The sequence below is a fragment of the Bemisia tabaci genome, chromosome 8, assembly GCF_918797505.1.
Source record: "Bemisia tabaci chromosome 8, PGI_BMITA_v3".
Lineage (NCBI taxonomy): Eukaryota > Metazoa > Arthropoda > Insecta > Hemiptera > Aleyrodidae > Bemisia > Bemisia tabaci.
Genome location: NC_092800.1, coordinates 13,629,329 through 13,652,895, shown reverse-complemented (window position 1 = coordinate 13,652,895; position 23,567 = coordinate 13,629,329). Strand labels below are relative to the sequence as shown.

At 41.2% G+C, this 23,567-nt stretch overlaps 1 protein-coding gene across 13 annotated transcripts in view; it reads left to right on the top strand.

The window, feature by feature from the left end:
- The window catches only part of LOC109033903 (plasma membrane calcium-transporting ATPase 3), a 469,278-nt gene that overhangs the window by 361,358 nt on the left and 84,353 nt on the right, over positions 1 to 23,567 (top strand). The window contains exon 1 of one of the 13 annotated variants that reach the window (XM_072303334.1): positions 12,067 to 12,088. The exons of the other annotated variants lie outside the window; for them this stretch is intronic. The gene's annotated coding sequence lies outside the window, so the exon portion shown is untranslated. Of the gene's footprint in view, positions 1 to 12,066; positions 12,089 to 23,567 lie in introns of those variants that run through there. 13 annotated transcript variants of the gene reach the window in all.

Genomic DNA, 23,567 nt, shown 5'->3' with positions numbered 1-23,567 from the left:
AACTGTTGTAAAGTTATAATTCTTCTACAGTTTACAATACTTCTACGAATAAAAAAAAATGGTACAGCGGAGTGTGGTGTGTATTGTGTAAGGTATAAGGAGTTTTTGACAATGGCCTATATTTATTCAGTTTGGAAATTTTTTTCGTTGATATATTAACTTGGAAGTATATTTCTATAACATACCGTCGAAAAGTTTTTTAAAATATTTTTAGGATTGTATCCCTGTTAAGAACGATCATGTCGGCACTATGTTGGGATCACATTGTTACCACAATGGCACCATGTTGGCGCCTACGAGGTATAAACGTGATACCAACATGCTTCTAACTTGGTCTCGACATTGTTTCACGTTTGTACCGTGTCGCTTACTGTAGGACAGTTTCACCAATTCGGCACCATGTTGGCACTAGACTAGAGGGTCCCCAGGTTGATACTGTATTGATTTCATATTGATACTTTGTTATGTATGTATGTATAAGCCGCTTTTACGGCGCGCTAGGGCGCTCTGCGACGCCTTCCCGCCACAGGAACCTGACATGGTCATGGTAGAGATCCTCCGGAAGCTGATACCTTGTTATAACCATGTTAATACCAAGTTGGCGTCAACATGGTACCATGTCCCAGTCACTAACATGGTTGTTTTTAGCAGAGATCGTCCCAAAAATGTTGAAAAATGACATGACAAACATTTTTGCATTATTATATTGTCACCACAAACATCCTGAGTGCTCTAGCTCGTTACCTACTCTGCCGTGCTAAGGAAAAACGCCGTATGAACCTCCAGGCGTTGCCAAATTTCCTTTGACAATACAAGAATATCCTGGTAAACTTATGAATATTTTCTTTCCAATTTTTCAGATACGTTTGCTCGCAATTCCACTTAAAGTTCCTGAAAGTTTCAAAGAAAAATATTCATAACTTTTCTAAAAAATGAACATTTTATCGAAGGAAATTTAGCAACCCTCGAGTGTTCATACGGCGTTCTTCCTTATCACGGCAGTATCGTCAAGTGTATGATGTACGCGTACGCAAAAGTAACCCAAAATCGAAGCGAAATCGCGATAGCAACGCCTTTGAAGACCCCAACAAAATGTTGCACTTTTCCAAAGACGAGTCTTGTTACGCCGGGTCAACCGCTCGAACCACAATTACCAGTGGCAAGGAGTTAATGATCGATCGTGGCGTGCACAGAAAAAAATGGATGGTGCTGACGACAGAACCTTTTGTTTATACGGCTCCCACAGTTTCTTTGTTACACTTACAGACTTTTCTGCTGTGAGAACAGAACTTCTGTCGTGGGAACAGAGTACTCTGTTCCCACGACAGAAAGTTCTGTAAGTGTAACAAAGAAACTGTGGGAGCCGTATGAACAAAAGGTTCTGTCGCCAGCACCATCCATTTTTTTCTGTGTGCTCTACGATGTATCGATTATTCCCTATATGAAGCCATGGTAAAGAATCGATTTTTAAGGTGTTCGTCGCGAACACCCTGTTTAGCGATCCTTTTCCATGTGTTCAAATGGCAGATCAATCGATATATCGCAGAGCACGCCCCGCCTCTGCAAATTACCATCGCATAAACATCACCAGCTGCGACCAAATTAGTCCCCGCCGCCACCCGTCCATCACACTAGGAGCACAATCTGTTTAAATACTCTGGTTGCAGCGTGCTTCAACCGATTGAAAATCAGCTGTTTTGCACCGTAAAGTTAATGAGTCGCTGTTTGCTTTCAGCGGCACATCCTCTTCCTTTCCCTTTTTTTTCCGCTTCATGACGTAGGAAGTACGCTGCTAATATCGCCTCGTGTTTTTACGGTTCATCACCAGTGGCGTGCCGTGCTTAGCGATATATCGATTGATCAACCGTTTAAACCTGTGGAAAAGGATCGATGAACAGGGTGTTCGCAGCGAACACCTTAATAATCGATTCTTTACCACAGCTTCAAATGGGGAAATATCGATGATCGATAGGTCACGCCTCGCCACTGTTCATCACCGGTGAGAAAAACTTCGGTTCGCATCGGTGGCGTGGCGTGCTTTGCGATATATCGATTGATCTGCCATTTAAACCTATGGAAAAGGATCGATTAACAAGCTGTTCGCAACGAATGCCTTAAAAATCGATTCTTCACCATAGCTTCAAATGGGGAAATATCGATAGTTGATCATCACGCCTCGCCGTTGGTTCGTACGATACAGTTAACATCAAGTAACCGAAGTCCTCGGTTTTATAGGAAAATTATTTCGGTTCGTGTAACTAAATTTTGTGTCAGCTGTGAGGTAGACTCGTATTCTTCACTGGGGTCTTCGGTTGTTAGAACCAAAATTCAGCTTCTATAACCAAAATCTATAGTTACTGAAACCGAAGACTTTGGTGTTTTATGTAAACCGAAGTTCTGTCTATTTTAAGTCTACCCTGGTAAAAATTGGCAATAGAATCTGTGTTCCAAAATACCATAGATGTACAGCCGGCTGTAAGATTTCCAATAGCTTCTATAGCCGGCTACACAATTTCTTATAGCCCTTTATAGCCGATGGCGATTAAGCAACAGCCAGGCGATAAAGTGTATGCTAAACGTTACTAATTACGGATGCTAGGACTTAGTGAGTTTTTGGAATACTACTCTCTTTTTGGGCCGTAGTATCTTGATTTATTTTGCGAGGAAAGCTCCGTACTTTTGATGGATGCCTGCCATTCCTAATATATTAGAGCGCCTTCAGTTTCGTATGATACCGTGCAATACCTCTGGTGTGAAATAGTTGCTTCAAGCGCCGTGGCAGGCGGGCAGCCAGTACGAAACACGCATTGGCGCCAACAAACCTAATAGGGATACTTCACGCATTGCGCAATGCGTGAAGTATCCCTGTTAGGTTAGTAGGCGCCAGTGCGTCGCCGCTCCGCTTTGTATTAGGCTCTAATATTTAATCTGGCGGAGTCGGCTTTATTCAACTAATGATTTTGAAATGTTTGCACATCCTGTATGGATTATTCTCATTTTAATTGATGAAAAAAAATATGTGTTAAAGGAAAATATAATGTGTGTTTTGTAAATATTAAGGTGGTTCCGTATCAAACTTAATGATTTCCAAAGCACACGAATTTCTACACAATTTCTTATAGCCTTTTATAATCGATGGCTAAAAAGCAACAGCCAGGCGATAAAGTGTAAAGCCCGGCGATAGGAACTATAGCTCGGCTGCGTAATTTTTTATCGCTTCGTATAGCCCGGCCGTATAATTTTCTCCGCATTCTACAGCCAGCTATATGATTTTCTGTAGCCTCCTTTAGCCGGCTGTAAGAATTCCTATGGTATTTTGAAATGCAGCTCTTATCGCCAATTTTACCAGGGTATCAATTTCAACAATTAGCCCGTTCGATTACATTTTGCGAAGGTGGAACTACCATTTCCAGCTCATTTCAGAAACATCATACGTGCCGATAGATTCCCTGCGGAGACAGATGATTTTAAAAGTTCCTAATCATAAAATGTAGTCCAACTCACAACTCACGAGTATCTCGCGCCGCGACCTTTGATTTTATCATGATTTTTATCATCTTTCGGGACTCCTACGCGTTCAAGGTCGCAGATGACTCCGACATAGAGCCCGATTACACTTTATGCTTCCCCCTCTTACAAAGTAATAAAAAAAGGAGTCATAAATAGCTTTTTATAACTCTTGTTTCACTCCTGTGAAAAAGACGAGAGATATAAAACGAATAAAAAGTAAGGATAAATCTCAGGTAGAGAGTAACTGGCGTCGTCGTAATCGTCGGAGTAAGTGCTCCTTTTAATCCCTTTTTACCCCCCCCCCCCCCCCGATGACCCTCCCCCCCCCAACACTCTCGAGCCGCCCCTTCGTCCTTTGCTCTTGTGCGGTTTTATTTTGCGGTGCGTGTAATAGGTCATTTGGTCACACATTTACTGCCGAAATAGTTGATAAAACTAAATGTCAATCGGTCGTTTCCCTCGCAAAAGATCGTAACTGCATTTCAATGTTGCCAAATTGCTCCCCGCAAGTTGAATTTTTACTGGGAAAATCTTTGGAAATTCCAACTGTAAATTGCACTGATTTTTCTTCTAATTTCATGCAAAAATCAGAAAAATTTCGGACGAAAACTATGCGGGTTCATTCCCGTTAAAATTTAAATTGTTTGAGCTGATTCCGCTGTCTAGGAATGGAATTGCGTTTCTTCGTCCCGGGAAGGCGAATTGGACGTATTTCTGCCAAACGGAACTATGTACATTAAGACATGAGCCCTGAGACCCAAAGAATATATGCATACAGGGCTCACGTCAGAATGCACATAGTTCCGTTTGGCAGAAATGCGTCCAATTGTGGTATGAAACACATTCAAAGTATCTTAAAAAATACATGAGGAACAAGGAAAAGGGAAACTTTCAAGTTTCCTGGTACAAAAGTGATTTGCAACCGCATTTATAGTTTTCTCTGAAAATATAAAGTGTATGCGTGAGAGGCGAATGGTTTTTTCAAACCCATATCACGTGTCATTGAAATTTAGGTCGACACGCCATGACCTTGAAATGAAATACAGTGGGGGTAAGATCGGGTCCCGTCGAGGGTGGCAAAGTTTGGTCAATAAAAGACCGAAAAGGGGTTGGAAATGCTGAATGTCCCGATTGAGAAAAGCCAGTGTCATGCTACGCTACATACAATGGCGAGGCGTGAATGATCGATTATCGGTACCTCAATCTTTGAAGCTGTGGTAAAGAATCGACTACTAAGATGTTCATTGCGAACATCCTGTTTATCGATCCCTTAACAAAGGTTTTAATGACAGCTCAATCGATATATCGCACAGTACGCACTGGCCACATGGTGGCTCTCGTCAGTCGGGAAGAGGACCAATGTTGGAGTGCATATCATATTCTTAAACTTTATGTGTCAAGTATTATTAAGCGACCGTCATAATATTGTTTCACTTGTTTTATTAAAAAAATCTAAGGAACAAAAGTTTTCAAATCCTGCATTCCGAAACTCTTCGAAAAATATAGCTGAAATTTTCGCTTGAAGATTTTGAAGAATGCTGTTTTTAAACCTTTCTACATTCTAAGTCAAATGAAAATTCGAAACATTAAAAGAAATATATATGAAAACGATTTTTCGATAAAAATAGGAATATTATTCCTCCAGGAATTTCACAGCCAGTTTTCGAAACTCACATGAGCCAACGCGCCAAATACGCTCAAGAAATCGGTCATGGAGCCTAAAAAATGAAGGCTCTGGCCCCTAAAAATCCCAATCTCCCAAAAAAATCCTACATTTTCTGTTTGGTGATTTTTGGAGCTTTTCTCCTCCTCAAGTCACAGCTACTATTCTTGCACCTACAACATCTTGAGTCTAACTTTTCACTAAATGCGGCGTGACTGCATATAGGCAAAAAGTCAATTTGGCCCCTAAAAAATCTTCAATGGCCCCTAAAAATTGAGCTTGATGAGCCACATGGGACTGAAACTCAAAGGTGAGCTTCGAACACTCTTCACGGTATATAATAAAGTTTAAAGTCTCTTTGAGAGCTTTCAACACTCCCAGGCCTTTGGAGACAGTTGTCGCACCTTCGATGTCGCGATGGTCAGCGATTTCGCATTATCAAATTCGTGGAATTTCTTAACGAGAAATCGGACTTACCGCGCGCGGCATTTTGCTTCCCGATCCGTCCTCAACCTAAGCCTTGGTGGCACCGCCTCGTCTCTTAGAACACAGTCTCTTAACTTGGAGCTGGGATGGTCGCAGCTTTTTAAGCTTAAATCCAGCTTTCACTGTTATCAGCACCTTCGTTGCCAGATTTGTCCACGGAAAAGTCCATTTTGGGTGAGGGGCCCTCACCCAATTCATTTCACCATTTTAATTCATCACATCACCATTTTAATTCATCCTCTTTCCCCCGAAGCTTTCTTTTGTCTTCTCCTGGCGGAAGTAATGCTGGATGGGAGTATGGTTTCCTCCTCGCTCCCGATTTCGTTTTCGTTATTTTTGAACCGAGAGGTATTTTTAAGCTTTCACTGAAAAAAAAAATCTCGGTGTATTTACTAAGAAAAGGGTAAAATTACCAAGAATTCAGGGTTCTATTTGATCCCAGTTTTTCTTGGTAAAATTACCATTTATGGAATTGGTAAGGGCAAACTATGCACAGAACAAGAAGTTTTATAATCAACTCTGAATAAGTTATTAGCAAGTCTTTTAAACACAGATCAAATCGAAGCTCGACTATTTACTAATGACAACATTTGTATTTTTGCCTTTTAACCAATGTTAATGTAGAACACTTATATTTTGTTCAGGAATTGATTTTCAGACCTCTCGTGGTGTGATTTGCTTTCTTTGTGGAATTTTGAAGAGAAAACACTAATTCATACCTTGTCTAGAAGCCCATTATCCATCTCGGTGCTTTGATACAACTTTTTCAACTCGTGGGTGACCGCTTTTGCCTATCCTCTGAATTGAAGGCGAATCTGTATATCTTCTCTAACCCCTCGTCGTAACTTTCCGTCGTGTGTTTCGTTTCCCTCATGGAATTTTGAGGAGAAAACACCTAACTTCGTGCTTTAATACATACTTCGTCTAAAGGCCCATTCTACCTCCCCTAATTTTTTCATAAAAAATACCCCATCATGCATCTTACGCAAAATTTCAATGATTCTGATTAGTCTGATCGGAAACTGTATTATCTCCCGCATATTCTTCGTTTGGACGGTTTTGAATGGTTCGATGTAAGAAAAAGGAATTTGATAAATATGGCAACTGTTTCACTAAGCTTCTCAACCATACCAAAAGTGGGTTTAATGCAAGAGGCTGTCTATATGATAAGTGAGTATATTGGTTTCAGAAGGGAAGCACCAGAGGCAAAGCCTAGCAATTACCAAATTTTTATTTTAAAAAAATGCCGGTTGACCAGAACTATCCGCCCGCGGTCTAATCCTGCCACGTAATGTACGGCCAATAAAGTTGACCATAAAATCGAACATTCCCAGATGACGTATAGATGTTCAATATCGAGGATTAAGTATTAATCGATGCGAGTTCTTAAGTTAAATTGGGGACTGGATCTCGCTTCAAGACTATTTTTCGAAGCTAGTTTTAATGTTCAAATTCCTTACCTTCATGGCTGGCCATTGAATCCAAAAAGAGTATATTTTAGAGGCACCGCTCAACTGTCCTCTCTATAATGTGAAAGTTACTTTTTGGAGTCAACGCTGGTAAAAACTCGCCTAACTACGTACGGGTTTCTTGTGTTAGATTATTGACTCTCATGAGTATATAATGGCAATGAAAAGTGAAATTGTTAGGAATTATCTTATTATTAGCTTTTCCAACTTGAATCCCAAAAATTTTGCTTGAGGTTTTGTTCTATTGTTTTGAACCAAACGATACATCAAACCACTATCGAATACAATTTATTGTCTCTGATTTCCAGGAGCAAAAAAATTTAAAAATTGACCGTCCGAATCCAAGTTTTTGTTTGAGATTATGCTCTATTGTTTTGAACCAAACGATACATCAATCCACTATCGAATACAATTTATTGTCTCTGATTTCCAGGAGCAAAAAATTTAAAAATTTACCGTCCAAATCCAAACGGCTTGGAGAACAGCTGGTATTTTCGATCTAGATCGGCGGGCGCGAATATGGAAGTGCTCGCACCTGACTCTAGGACCCGAGTCGGGTCCCCGACGAGGAGCAGGAGCGGGCACGGCCAAGACAATAATTAATCTCCTCCAAAACTGCAACCTCCCACAATCATCACCTCAACGACTCGTTTAGGAAATTGTGTTTCCTCGCTCACGGCTTACTCCGGGTTCGGGTCGACACTCAACCGAGAGCATGCATACAAATCGCTTGACTCCCCCAAATATGGTACTGTGTCAGGCGGCAAGAGGAAGCGGCCAGGGACCGGGGGTCACGCATGTTGCCAAATTTCTCGTATTTTCAGAGCCGCGCACGGAAAAAAAGTATCACAATCCCAACTACACTGAAAAAAAATTCTCGGCGTTTTTACCAAGGTCCGTTGGTACCTTTACCATCTCACTTTTTCTACCAATTATTGGTAATTTTACCAAGACAGACTGGTAAGCTTACCTAAAAACCGGTATTTCAACTGTTTTTTTTTTCAGGTAAGGATACGACTTTTATTGGTAATCAATTCCAGGTAGCTTTGCCATTTTATTTCGGTAATTTTACTACAGTCGATAAAAAATGTTGGCGTTTTTACAAAGGTCCAGTAAAATTCCCGAGAAAGTTCATTAATTTTACCGAGATTCTCGGTAAAATTACCAATTCCATAAATGGTAATTTTACCAAGAAAAAACTGGGATCAAATAGAACCCTGAATTCTTGGTAATTTTACCCTTTTCTTAGTAAATACACCGAGATTTTTTTTTTCAGTGTATCCCAACCATACTCCTAGCTAATTTTAGCGGCAGATATTACAGTAGTTGCACAAGCCGGAGGATGGGCCGGATTAAGGGGGTGGCCACATGGGCCGCGGCCCATGGCGGCAAAATTAGGGGGTGGCAAATTCTGCAATTCTTTTAAATGCAGGTACAAAAAAATCGGATTCAGAAAAAAATTACAAACAAGAAAAGGTGACAAAATCTCTCATTTCCTGAGAGTTCATTAATTTCTAATTTTGTCGTATTTCGGTGATACAAAAGAGTGCGCGACTTTAATTAGTTGAGCTAGGAGAGAAACCAAACACGTAATTTGACCTGGAGCGGCGCGGCGCAAAGAGAAATGATGACGAGGACTTGAGATGAAAAGGAGAAGCCCTCGGCGCGTCGGTCGGCATGTAACACATATTAGCGCCTACGAGACTGCATGAATACTTCACGCATCGCGTCAAACACAGTACGGTCAACAGCGGTCGGCGCGGCGTGAAACGCACAGTGCCTACAAGACTACATGAATACTTCACGCGTTGCGCCAAACACAGTTTGGTCAGCGCGGCACGGCGGCGGAAGTTAAAATTATTAAACCACATTTATGTTTGTTCTTTCTTGATTTTTTAGTTCATTTCTTACAAATGAAAGGCCTCGTCCCCACGGAGATAGGTTTACGGAACTGAACTTTCGCGCGAAGTTCCGTGAACTTTTGCTGGTAGCGTTGACAGGGCTTACGCAAAAAATGTGTCCAACACGAGTGAACGCGTCTTATGCACCCTTCTCCCTCCGGCACGTTCACTTGATGGTTTTATTGATGTTTCAAAATGAATGAGAAGAGGGCGGCAAAATACAGGCGGCCCATGGGCGGCAAGTAGGTAAATCCGGCCATGGCCAGAGGTATGGTTAAGTCAGCTGAAAGTGTGGTTGGATCAACCATACCTCTAGCTGGTGCCCTCACAGTCAGCATTAGTGCGGTTGGATTAACTATACCGCTGGCTGGTGCCTTTACACGTCTATCCAGTGCAACTACTCTTAAGGCTGGCGCCAAAATCCGCAAGAAGTATAGTTGAGATGGTGATACATTTTTTTTCAGTGCGGTTGCGTCTTATCTGAGACGATATATTTTAGAGATCCCGCTCTCTTCGTCCTTTTCCTCAAGTAAGAACGTAACTACATTTCAATGTTGCCAAATTTCCCTTCGCAAATTTCATTTACTCGAGGAGAATCTTGATCATTTCCAACTGAAAATTTCCCGATTTTTCCTCTAATTTGAAGAAAAAATCAGGAAAATTTTAAGATATAACTGGATGGGTACGGTAAATCCTTTTAAAAAACTGAATTGCTCGATTAACATAAGTCGCAGGCACTCAGCAATTGCCAGCAATTTAAAAACGTTTGAAAATGTTAGCTCGTCAAATTGAGATAATTCGCATCCACATGATGGTTTCATTGGCAAGGGGATTTGCATGACATCGGAACGCCTTCTAATTCAAAATCAAATTGTCAGGCAACTAAACTAACCGCCTGGCGAAGCAGAGAGTATCGCCTGGATTTGAAGGCGCTCCGATATCGTGCAAATTTCCTTCACAAACTAAACCATCATGTCGATGCTATCTTAACCCGAGGTAGGGGAATTTGCGCAACATTGGAGTGCCTTCAAATCCGGATGATACTCTCCGCTTTGCCATGCGGTTAGTTTAGTTGCCTGACAATTTGATTCGGGATTTGAAGGCGTTCCAATGTCATGCGAATTCCCTTACCAGTGAAACCATCATGTCGATGCGAAGCATTGTAGTTGACGAGCTAACACCAGTGCTCCCATTTCCCGGAACTTTTTCCTAATTCCGGAACTTTTGAAATTTTCCTGACTTTTTCCCGGAACTTTTGAAATTTTCGAAATTTTCCGGATCTTTTGCATTTTCCGGAACTTTCTCAGAACTCTTGAAAAAATCTACAAGGAATCCCGGAACTTTTGACGGTCATGGAGTGGAGGAAATTGGAACCAAAAAATTCCGAATCCGGAACTTTTGACGGGCATGGAACGGGAGCACTGGCTAACACACATGCCGTTGAACCAACAGCTCCTCTTTTTTCTCAAGCTGAAGATTGCAAGAGGCCCGTTTTTCAGTCGGGCTCAAATCGACAACCCTGGAACTTGTGCCTTTCGTGAGTAATTAGTTGGTCGAGGAGCTGAGATGTGGAGCTAGGTAAGGCCTTGGCAGGCATCTTGTGTCGTCCCCTTCTTGACGTACCCGAAGCACAGGGATTCTGTCGGCGTTTACCGGGGGACGGGGGGGGGGGACCCGGGGGCAAAGGGGAGCGGGGGGGGGGGTGGAAAAGGCGAGGGCAATAATTCTTGGAGATCCGTCGGCTTGATTGACACCGCGAGTCGTGACCGCCGATGTCGCGCGCGTGGGCGGAATCGATCGCCGACGATGATGTGTTTGTTCAACGTGACGTCATCTCCTCGCTCCTCCGTCGTAACAGCGTAACTGAGCTTCGGGATGGACCCCTTCGTCGCTGAGACTCCGAGCTTTTCCGGGTTCGTGTTTGGGGGTACGTATGCCGGCCGGTTGAACGAGTCGATGGGAAGGTTTGGAGATGATGTGAAATTTTTAAAAGCTTATATCTTCGTTAGTACGAAACGTCGAGGCTCAAAAGTGGTTTCGTCAGTTCTCTCGTGAAATTTTCTTTTAGGAGTACCCCTTATAATTCATAATGTGAGGGAATAAAGCAATCAACGATCTTTAAGAAACTAGACGGTGCCCTTTTTCAGAATGGTCCTTTCAGATGGTCCGATCAGAGACAACACTGCCGCACAGTGGAGTGAGTCAATAGGAGATATCGGACAAAATTTGGAAACTTTAAACGCTTATAACTCCATTCATGCACATATTTGAGGTTCTTTAAGTGGTTCTATTGGTTTTCCCGTGAGAATCTCCTCCGAAAACACCCCTTGAAATTTTAAATGTGACGAATTAAACATCAAAATTTGCGATTTTAGTCAAACATTTCGCATCCGACCTTTCTAATTGACTCGATTCACTGTGTGCCGTGCTGAGGAAAAACGACGTATGGGCCTTCAGGCAGCGCCAAATTGCCCTTGACAAGTCAGGAGTTTTCGGGAATAATTATAAATATTTTTCCTCTGATTTTCAGAGTTTTTCTCATAATTTGATCGAAAACCTTTAAAAATTTCAAGGAAAATCATGCATTTTTGCCTCAAAAATAAATATCCATTGAGAGGGAATTTGGCAACATTCGAATGATCATACGGCGTTCTTCCTTAGCAAAGCGGGATATCACATCGATGGCCATAGTGCAAGACGACCACGTATCTACGTTTCCGACTTTGTAGACTTCCTGCTATACCTTAATGTTTATTTCGATGAATAGTCAACGAAATCTCTTGAAAACCTCCTTAATTTTTTCCACTTAGTAAGCAGAATATTCTGTGTTAATTTAAATCTTTAAAGTCGGTTTGTTCTCTCCGCAAAAATAAAATACGAGCGGAAATTTCGAAACACCGGAATGAATTATACCGAGGGTTCCGCACTTTAATTTCAAACTCACCAATTTTTTTTAAGACTTCAGTTTTTACTCATATCTAATGACTCAATGTATTTCTTTGTTTCAGGTGAGCAGACCAATGCCAGTGTTTTTATTTGCCCGGTGACGGTACCCACCAGTAAGTAATTTTTACTTGACGAAAGTACCAGTAATACCAGTATGTAACCTCTGCCACTTTCCATTCAACGATGGGTCGTCTAAAAACGGTTCAATCGGAAAAAATAAATTTAATATTATGGCTTTAAGTCCGTGCAAATCTTACTCTAAAATATGAAATCAAATATTAAAGCGTAATGCATAACGCCTTTGGCGCGAAGCGCCTCAGGGGACCGGAACGCGAAGCGGTCAGGGGGTGTAATGTGTAATCCCCTAGTATGTATTATTCTTCTTCGGAATTACATACTTTCTTGAGGGTAATTCGGCAACGCTCAGATATTTTTAATGCGCTTTTCCTCACCTCGATAGTATATTCGGTAAACTTTTCGGGCATAATACTGAATAGGTAGCTCAACAACCAATAGAAAGTAAGATGAGTGTTGCTGCCGTGAGTATTGCCGGCCATAAGGAACCGTTGAATGCCCAGACGTAATAGTTTCCATCATCTCCGTACAGTGGAGCCATTCGATTGTAGAATTTGGACTAGTGGCCAGGCGTGAATAAACAATTGGACGTATTTCTATCAAACGGAACTATGTGCATTAAGAAATGAGCCTTGAGACCCATAAGAATGCATGCATACCAGGGCTCACGTCATAATGCACATAGTTCCGTTTGACAGAAATGCGTCCAATTGGACGTATTTCTACCAAACAGACCTATGTGGAGGTGAGAAATATGGGGTGTGCTCTAGAAAGCTGCATAAGAAGCAATGTAAAAGTGAGCGTGATTCCTTTTGAAGAATTGGAAAAGCGGGATTTTACATTCTATCAAACAGACCTATGTGCCAACTGAATGCGGAACTCATGAGCCGCGGGCATGGCAAGAGAGCCTTGTGGACAGGGCTCATGACTGAGTTAAAGACACGGATCCGCGGATCGGAAGCTCCATCGTTGCCGCTGACGTCACTGGCGCTTTATTATTCCCATTCACTCTTACGGCCAGAGAACTAACGAGCACACCCCATAATTCTCACCTCCACATAGGTCTGTTTGGTAGAAATACGTCCAATTATTATCAATATTTCCCCATTTGAAGATATGATTATCGAGGTGATCGTTGAAAACACCGTGTCGATCGTTCCTTTCCCATAGGTTTAAATAGTGGATCAATCGATTTATCGCAAATCACGCCACGCCACTAATTCGGACACGTTTAAAAGCATGTATGGTGTCCAGGACTTGGAAAAATCGGGTTTCATCAAGGAATCAAAAATTTAGGAAAATTTAACGAATCCGTTCCAGAAACCAGTAATTTTTTTTCACCGCTTTGTTTTTCAATTTTCAACTTTCGCGAAAATTTTAAGCTCTATTATTAGCATGGTTTTTGTCATTGCACCTGAGCCACTATTAAAATTCACTCAAATAATTAAATTCTTTACAAGAATGTACTTGCGCAATGCTTGTCCAAAATTTTTCTGATTTTCTCATGAGATCAGACGAAAAATCAGGGAAATTTTTCGTCGGAAATTTGGCAACAATGAAATGCAGTTACGTATTTTGTGCGAGAAACGTCCACATTTCTGCCAATGAGGACCCCTTCCAATATAAAATTTGACTAAATAAACAACAAAACTTGCAGTTATAGTCAATAGCACCACGTCCAACATCGTTCCAAGACTCGTCCCAATGTGTGCCGGGAAACCGGCGAAGGGTCCGCGCATCCCGGCGCTCCGAGCGATCGGAAACCCAACTCGTAAGTCACGTGTCAAGCACGCGTCATCAGAATATCCTGGATGCCCGCGCGGGTGCAATTAAGCGGGACTTCCTCTGCAAGTTGGAGTCCCTTCGGCCCTGTTACCCGCTCCGAGTCCCGAGTGAAACACAACTCCCCGAATTCGAGAGGTATCTCATTGAAATTCCCCGCCCGTGTCTGCGGAAGGGATGTCGATTCCGAGGGCCCCGGGCTCCCACACGAGGAAACACGTGTTATCCTCTTTTCCGGGTAACTTGCCAAATATTTGGGTTTTCACCACGGGAATAAAGTCACGGTACCGGAATCCATGTTTCGGGCAGGGCTGAACGTCGTCGTTAAGCTTTTAGGTCGTAGATAGAAAAAAAATCTCCGAAGTTTTCAAAATATGACGTCTAGCAGTTTTCTTTGTAGAAACAGGAAGTCTACAAAGTTTAAAACCGAGGTACGCATTTTCCAATGGACCACTAGACAAGGTACGAATTTAAGCAATCTGATACATGTTTCTTAACCAGAATTTCACGTCGAACACGATTCGCACAACGAAAATTACTGAAACCAACCCCTAACGAAGATATTAACGTTTTAATTTCACATTGTTTACGAGGAATTTGAACTGCCCGCTCACAAGAAACTCAAAGCTCTACGTGAGTCAAATCGCGTACTACAACGGTTTCAGCAAGCTTCTCAATTGAGCAATGTTCATTTCCCACCATGTGTTGTTCTAAGCTATTAGCAGTTTGCTATAGCTGAGCCAAAGCGTCAAGATTGAGGTTGCCAGATTTTTATACCGCAGAGACTGTCATGATAACGTTTAGCGCGCGATGTGAATCACGTAGAGCATTGAGTTTTCATGAGCGAGTGGTTTGAAATCACGCATCAGGAATCATTAAATATCTTCGTAAGAAGTTAATTTCGGCAATTTTGATTGTGCGCATCGTGTTCTTCGTGAAATTTTAGTTACGAAACACGTATCAGAATACCGAAATTCGTACCTACCTCGTCTAGTGGTCCATTTCATCATCGATACTCATCTTCTATGCGCGAGGAAAATTTTCCTATCTCCCATCGAAAAGTGCACGAATACTGCAAGTCAACTTCAACAGCTTCTTGTGAGCTCAGAAATGGGGTTTTCCGCAGAGAAAGGATTTGCAATTTACCGTTCTAATCCCATGTAAAACTTTGCGAGGAACAAGATGGCACCCTCAGTTTTGTCTGAACTCAACTCCGGAACTCATAAAAAGCTCCTGAAGTTTAAACAGTTATGACGACGCAATGCATGGATGTAGGGAAATCTTTCCTCGTATATTGGGGGAGTTGCCACTCTGTGTGGGGACTTCAAAAGTTGAGAAAGGATAAACCGCAGCTAACTCTGACTGATCGTGCAATATAACGAGGAAATGTGGCCAAGAGTGTGAAAAGGTCTGAGCGCCTTCATTTTTTGCTTATGCAATGCGGACATCTCTGGAGCATGTATAGTTGTATCCAGGGTAATAGAGTGTTGGAGGATTGTCCCTACTTCATTACCGTCACAGTTCAACGGATATCTCTATCAATGCCGATGGCTTAAGTAGAATTTTGCGTACCCAATTTCGTTTTATTCCGGTTGCTCTCCTTGTGAATGTTTTCTCTCATTCATAAATACTGACGAAAAATGTCCAAGAGTTCTTTTGGTTACTTTTCTTCGAGGGATATGAAATAAATGTACTTTGAGATTTGTAAACGTGAATAGAGATCATCATTTTTCGACTTACCTACGTATCCCGTAGTAATTTGTTAATTTGTTCTAAAGGATCAACCTTAAATATAGAAGAAGGCTATTTCTTTATTAACTAATACAAAAATACAAATAAATGAAGCATACTAAGTTAGCCTAGCGGTCACCGCGTGTGAGTCTACGTCAATTGGTCCCGGGTTTGAATTCCGGTAGTGGTGTCAAATTTTCTCGGAAGTTAATCCAACCTACAGAGGGCTTCAGCTCAAGATTTAAAAAAAAAAAAAAATTCTCCTCCGTCTTTGCTCAAGGAAAATATAAACTATCAAAGGAGGACACGCTCCCCAGATGTCAGGGAATTGATAAGGTTTTTTCCGATTACCGGTAATTATTTCGCATAACACTCACTGTTCCTCAATTCACTTTTTCAGCGGAAGGTTTTTCGACACCTACCTACGCCACGTGCCTTCGTCACCAGTGCGTTTAGAGATAAGCCTTAGAGTTATGCATGCATTAAGAGCGCGGTTAGAGAGTTATTCGCACCAATTAAAATTTTGATACGATTGTCAGGTGAGAGTGCAAAAGAGCGATTTCTCCACCTTTGCGCAGCAAATTCGAGTATTTTTCGGTTAGTTTTGGCAACATTCAGCACAATCGGTTTCATTGCAAAGTCCGCCAAATTGAAGGTGTGGACGAAGAATTAAAAGTTGCGACGTAGAGATTGGAGACCTCGAATTTAATTCTTCCTGAGAATACCTATGCTTTGAGGAGATTTACTCCTCGTGATAATTTAGTTATCAACAATTTATAATCGCAGTGTTGTCGTACGAAATAATTGGAACAATCGTATGTATGGTCGTTCTTGCAAACAAGGAAACTTCCTGCGGTTTACTTTATGACCAACTGAAGTTTAGGTAAGGCTTAAACATATCATCATGAAAAAGACGATTCTCAGGAACCTCGATTAAAATTCAACAGATCGACTTCATATATCTTTCCCAAAGGTTATAATCATATCGCTCCCCAAAAAAATAGGAAACCTCATAAAAAGGAAAAATGTATGATTTTGCCAAACTTTGAGGTTCATAGGGATCTACCTTCAAACATGCATGACATTTTCTTTCGCGGTTCATGCTGTGGCATATCAGTTTATTCTGTTGGAGGGATGTATTCAAAGTTACATTGTTAACTTAAACTCCAGGCTCATACTCATTGTCCTTTTTGTAAAGTCAAAAGCGAAAGTTTTGTTGCAGTTGTAAAGTCCTCTTAAAATTTATCCTATTATTGGCAAACGGACCTTACATTTGGCCGTTTTATACAGAGTCTACCTAATTTGAAGAAGAATTGTACCATTCAAAAAGAATTGCAACTTTATGCAGCATTGCACGTTGTCTAATTTTTACTCATGTGTTCATTTTTCAACTAAAAACTTTACAACATAACGACTTTAAAATTTCTGTGAATTTCCTTTAGATCACAAAGAATACACTCATAAATTTTTAAGTTAGGATTTTCCTGAATTTTTTGTCAAGAAAATAAAACATGAGCAGAAATCAGGCAATGTCTGTGTAATGGAGAGGATTCACAAACACATTTTATGGCTTCATGTGGTAAAGCCTAATGATCTGCAATCACAGTATTTTTCATAATTTTTTCTGAAATGGGAAATTGTAGAAAAATAAATTTAAAAGTGAGAAAAATTCCCACCTCGTGACGTCATATGATGACATTTCCCATTGAAACACATTTATTTTAGCAGTTTAGGTTATTTTGTCATAATTCCTTTAATAATTGCTCAGTTTAGAAACCAAGGATATCCTCGTGCTCAGTTCACTCGGTAGTTTCATTTTAAACATGGAAATATCAAACTTTAAGACATACCTGCATAGTGCATATCGACGGTGAAAGTCGGCAATCACATAACTCGGTTTGCGACGTCGCAGACTTCCTGTCATACTTTATTTTTTAAACGGAGAACTACTCAACGGTAATTCTTTAAAACTGCCGTGATTTTTCTCCTATGTACGAGGCAAATTCTGCAAAAACTTCAAGGAATCATGTCGATTTGTTCTCCTTTAAAAAAATAACATAGTTGCGGAGATTTTCAGACACCGCAAACGAGTTATGTGATTGCCGACTTGCACCGTCGATATTCTCCTTTACGCTGGATTTGGTAATGCAGCCCAGTTTTCTGTCGTTCAATCAAACTTTATGGAAAGTTTGAATAATGTCATCCTCACATGGATTGTAAAGTAGAGAAACCATTTCACCTGACTTCAATTGTGCTTCGCACCTGTTAAGTTGGCAGCGTTGTTACAGCGAAGTCAAGAATGCAACCTCAGGTAACAAAAGCAAGCCCCAAGCGCCTCATGATTAAACGAGATCGATCTACTATTATGCTATTAATGCCGCAACTTTTCAGCACAAAGCTCCCGCAGCAGCGTTGTCAGCTACTGCTCAGCACCGTTATGCTCGCTCCTAATTAGCATTTCTCAATGGAAAAATCGTGATATTTTGAAATTAAGTCGCGATTTTTTTTTTTACAATTTTTCGGCGATAAAATCGCTAGGACCGTCAAAATTTGAGCGATTAACCTCAATCTTGTCCCAAATTTATTTCTATAAAATCACGCTCGATAAAATCGGAATTTTGTCTCATTTATCACGTTATTTTGAGCGATAATATTGCGATAAATCGCGATGTTACTGCCGACGATTAGAAAAGTCAATAATTTCAATCAGTAAATAATTTAAAATAAAATACCAATTTTGGAAATTATAAATAATTGTATTTTTACTGATATTTTAAACCTAAATAGATTTCATTGAATTACAAAATCAACATTTTTCATGAACTATTAAAATTATGATAATAGAATAAATAATCACACCTATTATTTTAATGTTGATAGTTTAACCAATTTCTAAAATACATGTCATTAACAGATTATTATCGAATAGATTTCTAGTATGGTAATTATTTCAACATTTGTTTTCATCAAAATTTATCGCTAAGAGCATCAATATCTCAGCGATTATCCTCAACCTTTTCTCAATTTTATCTCTCTAAAATCGCGTTCAACAAAATCGATATATTATCTTAATTAACCACGATTTTGCGTTCTATAATAATGCGATAAATCGCCGCGCGATTTCATTGCAAATTTATGCGATGAGATCGCAATTTTTCATCCGATAATTTTGAAGTAAATGTACAAGCGGCGTGAGAAACTGGCAACCTGATCAGAACTGCATCATTACTCTCCTGCATGACTGCCGCGCAAGATCATCTAAAGTGAACGCCGATCCTGACTGTCATAGCCGAGGGTTACGAACGGTAATGATTTAATTCACAGGCCACGTATCATAAAACAGGACTCAAGGGTTATTAGATCGGCGGGCAATGCCTATTTACGTGACCCAAATAAATCAATGTAATATGGGCGTTCATCAGACTATTTGTCAACCGCGGCAAGTGACCACTGTGCTACAACGTTGCCTCATGTTGAATACTCGCGGAATTTTCACGCTGAGGGGAATTTTAGCGTACTTAATGGAGATGTTGCATGTGTGAGGAATTTGCGATTTGACTGTTGACTCTTATGTAAAAGTTCGTGAGAAACAGGCTGGTGCCACTGGTTTTCTGTGAAATCAACTCCCAAGCTCAAAAAAAGCTCAAGTTGAGGCCAAAATGGAGAAATATCCACGCTATCCTGAGAGTCCACCTCTACATCAAGACGAACTCTCCATGCAAAAGATAGGAAGCAAATCAGAGCAAAGACCTTAGCAGGGATTCCGTGTTTTCAGTTTTAGAGTCCCTAAATAAAGTGGCGGCCCTGGCAATGTATTTGCTCCCTATCTTTGCATGGAGAGTTTGTCTTTATGTAGGTGGACTCTTAGGATAGCGTGGGGTATCCCCTGCTCCATTTTGGCCTCAACTTGAGAGCTTTTTTGAGCTTTGGAGTTGATTTCAGAGAAAACCAGTGGTACCATCGTGTTTCTTGCGAACTTTAACATAAGAATCAACAGTCAAATCGCAAATTCCTCACACATGCATCATCTCCATTGAGAGCAAGAGCAACCAGATGTGTAAAATTTTATGGAACTTTATGAAAATAAATTTCACGATAAAATTTCATGAAATTCCATTAAATATTTTAAAATTTCTGTAATAAACTCAGTGTGCAATGAGGTGCACAGGAGCAGTAAAATCTAGGTTTTGAAATTTTCGAGGGAAAATCCTGGGGAAAAAAGTTTCTTATCGAATTCTCGGATAATTGTTGAAAGGGTAGCGTGCGCAGCCCCTAAAAATCATTAAAATTTCATGAAAAATAAACTTTTCACGTTTCAGCAAAGTAAAATTTCATGACATTTACTTCCGTGAAATCTCAACTTAACAAAATTCGGTTTATTTACAGTGTCAAAAACTGCGGTTACCTGAACCGAAAAATTTCGGTCTTCAGTGTGAACTGAAGTCCAGTTTCTCCAACTGAACTGTTCTTCCTAATCTGCTGGTATAATGCCGGATGAACATTCTTACAATATCAGATTTCCTCCCAATAAAATATATAGTTTTGAGGAGAGTTATGAGCATTTTTCCTCGGAATTTTTGGATACTCAAGATCAAAATGCGAATGAAATTCTCTGAAAAACAGGGAGGAAATTGCACAGGCTTTCTAGCAAATCCGTATTTTATGGAAGAAATTTGCATCGCCCGACGATTCTTACTGCGTTCGCTCTCTGAGTACGGCAGAACTCGCGTCCAACAAAAATAGTAGATAATCTATTTTGGTTTCGGCGCAGAAATTTTTCACAAGTGGTCGTGTTATAAAGGAACCTTAAATGCAATAATTATCTATTTTACAGGGAAGAATCTGGTTAAACGTTTCCTCAATCCAGCCGACTGATTGTTGAAATCGATAGGCAAAGCGATAGACAAAGAAGAATCTGTTGAAATGGTTGGCTCCTGTAGACTGAGGGAGAAAATGATGAACTATCTTTATGGAGTCTCTCGTGGTTTGCCGATAGTTAGTCTATTATCTTACCTTCTTTGTTCATTGCAACCACCCTCATCCACCAATAGGATCCCTCCATATCCCTTTTGTCTTCTTTGTCTATAGCTTTGTCTATCAATTTCAACAATCAGCCCACAGCCGTGAGTCTGCCCCTCGACTAAAAAACGATAGGAACTTCCATGCCCCCTTTTACTCCATCTACTTATTCCGCTCTCCTTTTTTATGAAGTCAGCAGTGACGAGGCGTACGATCGATTATCGATATTTCCCCATTGGAAGCTATGGTAAAGAATCGATTATTAAGGTGTTCGTTACAAACACCCTGTTTATCGATATTTTTCCATAGGTTTAAATGGCAGATCAATCGATATATCGCAAAGCACGTCACGCCATTGCCCCAGCTGACTCTTGATTTCTTTAATTAGGCGGAAAGTTAAGGCAGAATAATTAAATTCAGTAAGAGAGATGCGGAATAACACTTTACGTTTCTATTTTTTTCTTTTTCCTTTATGAGAGAAGCTCAGTTCTCGTTTAATTTAAAGTGGCAAAGAGCTCCGGCAGATCTTCTCCCCGGTCGCAGCCACCATTTTTCAACTCCTTTTCTCGACATTTACCCTCTGTAAATAGTCTGTAAAAGGTGTTCAGGAAAGTTAAATTATGTGAGCATTGCTGCGTTGCTGCCACTTTTTTCATTTGCTTCGTTATAGTTCGAGGGCCATATTTATAGCTGTAAAAGAAGAGAGTAACTTTTTGTGAAATCTACTGTTTTGTTATTTCCCGAACTTAGTGCGTTTTCAACGACCGAAGTGACCTCTGATTTTTTCATGAGCGAAAGCATGTACCGATTCTCCTTTCAATTAACAACTTTTTTTCTATTGAAGCAGTTGACCTCGGATTTTTGGGCATTTTTAACGTATTTTTCGTGAAATTCTAATGGAAAACATAACCGTTTGGACCTAGTTGAAGTTATGGGAGATCTGGAGCGCTGTCCCTGCTCTCCCCCCCCCCCCCCCCCGGGCACTCCCCTATCAGCCAGCAGATTTGAAAAAGTGTAAGGCCGCTCAATGCATAAGACCCTTGTGAAGATGAATCCCCCCCCCCCCCCACACACACGCCCTCTTACACACAATAATTTTCTAGCTGCACTAAAGCTTGTGAAACTTTAATTCTTTCTTTGCCTAATGGTCCATGAGGGAAGAAGTTCAGTTTTTCTTTATTTTCTGAGAACTAGACTCGTGATTCTTACGCCTTTTCTCAACCTAGAAGATCCACTCGACTCCAAACTAGGGTTGCGATTTTAAATCGATTACTTCGAGACATTACCTCGATCACTTGGCGCAAATAACCGAAAAAATCGAAGCGACTTTTTGGGGTAGATTTTTAGAACCGGCAAACTATTAAAATCCAACAAGTTTTGTCAAGTTTTGGTCAAGATATTAAAATTGGCAGCATGTCGGCGATTTTTCATAATATTGATCCCGAAAATCAGGAAAATCGATTTTTCGCCATAGATTATGAAATCGTATCGATTTTTTTCTTGTCAAAATCAAATCGATTTTCCCTCGAAATTAGCCACCCCTATCAAAACCTCGGCGAATATGAACAACGAAACCTCCACGAAAACCCTGCGCAGACACGAGGTTCTCCCCGCGCCCACCAGAGCGCGTTGCGAGTGATTAAGGGTCCCGTACCGCGCGCCGTCTCCGCCCGGCCGAAAGTTTCGATCCCGTCTCACGGTTCCGCGCCCTCTTGAGGATCGGAAAAACCACCTAACTCCAATTCTGACACGCCGCGAATAAGTGGTTTTCGGCGAAAACTTTTCACTCGAGCGACACGATGCGACGCCCGAATTCGGGGATGGTTCGCGCGAGTCCGCGAGCTCCAGTCCCGTCGCATAGTAATTAACACATCCTGGGCGGGGAGAGGGAGGCGGCGGCGTCTGTAAACCGAGCGCTTGTTAATTTGGGAGCTTTTTTAATTGGCCAATGACGTCACCGGCTCGGACTCGGGCGCTCGGGCGTAATTATGCACGAGAATGCGGACGAAACTTCGGCCTGCGAGTGACAGCGTTGTCGCGTGCCCTTTCGGGATTTATTCCCGTCGCCGCCGGTTCGTAGTCAATAGGCCACTAAATCATAAACGAATTTGGGCTCTCCAATACATTTTTTTCCCAGGATACTGCGAAACTTGCTTCATCACAAGCTATTTAGGTCGACGGTGTAAGTCGGCAATCACATAATTCGTTTGCGGTGTCTGAAAATCTTCGCCTCTATGTTATTTTTTTAAAGGAGAACAAATTGACATCACTCCTTGAAGTTTTTGCAGAATTTTCTTCGCACAGTGAGGAAAAATCACGGCAGTTTCAAAGAATTTCCGTTGGTTAGTTTTCCGTTTAAAAAATAAAGTATGACAGGAAGTCTGCGACGTCGCAAACAGAGTTTTGTGATTGCCGACTCACACCGTCGAGGTATATTCTTTTTTTATGTAAGCAATCGTGATCTTCGAGGGCGATACCACTATTCAGCCACGTAGGAGCTCGTGTTGCCTACTTTGAAAAGTGAAGGCAAACTGAAAGTGAGCCGAAGCCCCCGCTCCACGCTCGGTAAAGTCTATTCCCGCTTTTTCCCCTCGAACAATCGTGACATCTGATAGTTATACCACCATTCGACCACGTAGGAGCTCATGTTGCCTACTTTGAAAATTGAAGGCAGACTGGTGATGATCTGTAGTCACTGCTCTCCGCCCCGCTGGGTGAAGTTTAAAATTTTCCAGGGAGACCCCCGAGAGCCCCCGATAGGTGGGGGGTTATTCTTTTAGTGGTGACCAGACCCGCTCTGGAAGAATGATCTTTATAGCTACGCATGGGTCCCTCTAGCTAAAACCTTGGAGGGTATGGATTCGATCGATCAAGAACCGATTGACAACGCTTCGATCGACAAACTTGAGTCGACCGATCAATCCGTGAATCGTTCGAAAAACTAGAGAATCGATTGTGGCGTGAGTGGCGTGGGTCGATAGACAA